This window comes from Suricata suricatta, chromosome 9, assembly GCF_006229205.1.
Source record: "Suricata suricatta isolate VVHF042 chromosome 9, meerkat_22Aug2017_6uvM2_HiC, whole genome shotgun sequence".
Taxonomy (NCBI): Eukaryota; Metazoa; Chordata; class Mammalia; order Carnivora; family Herpestidae; genus Suricata; species Suricata suricatta.
In genome coordinates this window covers 60,246,526-60,249,645 of record NC_043708.1, presented here as the reverse complement: position 1 = coordinate 60,249,645, position 3,120 = coordinate 60,246,526, and positions in this window count along the sequence as shown.

Below are 3,120 nucleotides of genomic sequence, written 5' to 3'. Positions count from 1 at the left end.
ACAAAACAGATTTTTAAACCTCATTCTTTCAAGAACCATTTGCAGTATGCCTGACTTGACACAGACACATTTCCTTAAAAACATATTTAAAAGTATTTTTTGTGACAATGTCCTTGCTGAGATAATTTCAAAAACCCTCATATTCAACTGGGATTGACCTTCCAATTTACAACAACCATTAACTAACTTCCAGCTATTCCATTCGGGAGATAGAGAGAAGCAAATTCAGATATTGAAGGACACCCTAGAAAAATATGCAGCAGTAGTTAATAGCAGGCTATCAGTTTTCCCTACAACAGGGACCACTTCAATTCATTAAAGGAGTTATAGCAGTGACATGTGAACTAATACAATTACCTTCTTCTAGACCTCCTAGACCTCCTAGACCATTTTTCAGACAGCCAGACAAATTTCTCTTACATGAAATTTTAGTTTGCTAGCAGTGATGACTGTATTCAATGTAATTTTTTAAATAATACGTCTCTCTCCAAAACCATGTAACTAGCTACAAAACTGTTCTATGTGAAACTTACTCATTACTGAGTTTATGAAATATAAACTACTCCACAGTAATTAAAGCTCCAAATAAGTGGGGGGCAGAGAAACCCCGTTTCCTCATTCAGTTTCTTCCTCCAAGCTAGAATGAAGATTTAATTTCAAATCAATGTTCCAAAATCGTATATAATAATTAAATGCCTGACTTTAACTCTACAAGTTCAGCTGGGATAATAGAGGCACAACAGCTGATCGTAACTTAAGACTGGCTTATGTCAAAAGGATTACATTTCCACCTTGGGTTAATTCAGTAATGTGAACTTTGAAATAATATATATTTTTTTAATCTCAGGTTTAAAACCATAGGGTTCTACAGGACCTGATGCTAGTTGGTTGCAGTTCTCACTAGTTTTTTAAAAACTGAAATCACTTGGTCACAAAAACCAATGAGAAGTCAAAAGCTTCAAAGGGAAAAATCTACAGACACACTATATTTCATTTCATGATTTATTCCGCCATCACCCCTCCCCCCCCCCAAAAAAAGCCATCCTCTGGTTTATTTACAGGACACTATTACTATTGCAATATAATAACAGGAAAACCTTAAAACCATTGACACTATAGCATGTATCCAAACAAAAGCTTTTAAGAGTAAAACCTTTGATCAACTCTGACAGTGAGCTCTACCTTCAACCTCCTACTTAGAGTGTCAAAATAGTGCAACATTGTTTAAATTCACTTTTTTTATGTTTATTTTGAGAATGCCAGAGAAATCTCAGGGAGGCTCCCTGCTGTCAGCACAGAGCAAGATGGGGAAGGGTGCTGAATCTCACAAACCAGTGAGATCATGACCTGAGCCAAACCAAGAGCTGGGCCCTTAACCAACTGAGGCACCCAGGCACCCCTAAATTCACTTTAAATTGATTTTAACTGAGGGGCACCTGACTGACTCAGCTGGAAGAGAATGTGGCTCTTGATATCAGGGTTGTGAGTTCGAGCCCCATGTTGGGTGTAGAGACTACTTAAGTAAATACATACATAAATCTTTAAAAAAAAAAAAACATGATTTTAACTGAGTCAAGACGTCTGTGCTTCTATATTTTAGTATACATTTTACAGGAATGATTTGAAGATCTCTAATCTATTGAACTTAGAGTTCTATCTACAAATAAATGGTGCAGGAAATCAGAGCACACTTTACATTCAGACTTTAAACCCAAAATTATGGTTCTTAAGTTCTGGAGAGCTTTGGAAGGAAACCATAATAAAAATAAGTAATTTTTCTTGTAAGCAGCTTAAGAGTCCTCCAACATGTTGAAACAAAGTACAGTCTTATGCTAATTCAATACAAATAAGCATACTTTTTTTATAGAATTATTTTGGCTTTTTTTTTTAATGTTTTATTTATTTTTGATACAGAGAGAGACAGAGCATAGAGGGGGAGGGGCAGAGAGAGAAGGAGACACAGAACTGGAAGCAGGCTCCAGGCTCTGAGCTAGCTGTCAGCACAGAGTCTGATGGGGGGCTTGAACCCACGAACGTCAGATCTGACCTGAGCCGAAGTCAGAGGCTTAACCGACTGAGCCACCCAGGCGCCCCAATAAGCACACTTCTTAATGCTTGGAATGAAATGATCTCAGTCACTCCACCAGAATGCAACTATGCATTTGCAAAGCTGTTCTGAAGCTACTCCAAGCCAAACCTAATTGAAAAGGAACACATGTAACATACAGAGTTGTCAAATCACTATGTTGTATACCTAAAACTAATGTAGCATTATGTTAACTATACTTCAATTAAAAACTGAGAGACCCCGTATGAAGTACACGTTATGTGAAATACTTTTTATACTGGACCCCAAATTAAAAAAAAAGAAAGTCACAGCTCATTATTACTATATTCTGCAAATGAAAACACAAACATGACAGACTTCAGAAAGCCTATTTACACAACCTTGCTTATTAAGTGAAGTTGTCACAAAAGTTAGAGGAGTTAAGATACAGGCAAAACGCTTACCACACTTGCTTGGCTCCTAGTGACCATTCAATAGTCATTAAGTATCTACTAGCTATCTATGAGAACACAGTGCCAAACACTCTTTATAAAAACTAACCACAAATTCTGGGACTGACTTCTATGGACTGAAAACAGCAACTTAATGAATAAAACACACTTTTTAAACTCCCCATCCTGAAGACCAAAAAGGTACAACAAACTGCTTTTAAAAACTATTGGGGTGTCACAAACACAAATTCACATGACTCTAATAAACTAGTTAGCATTCTCATGAAGACCAAAGTCAGCTAACTCGGGGACAGTTAAAGGTCAAAGGCGTCCAAAGCCAGGAGCGATCTGCTCCACTTCCACGGTCCCTGCCTCCCAAAGAAAAGGGGACTTAAACCAAAGGCAGGCGCGGCCGAAGTGCAGGCGAGGACAAACCAGGTTAGACATCGCCCTAGGGGATTTACTTCAGTAATACAGCCGCTTCTACCTCGGCTCAAGCGACTAGCCGGCGACCTCGGATCAAGAGTTGTAGCCCCCCACCCTCCTCAGCCACAGGAGCGCCGCCCTTGGGCCCCGAGACCTCCGCCCCGCGCGCCCGCAGCGAAGAGGGGAGTCGGCGCG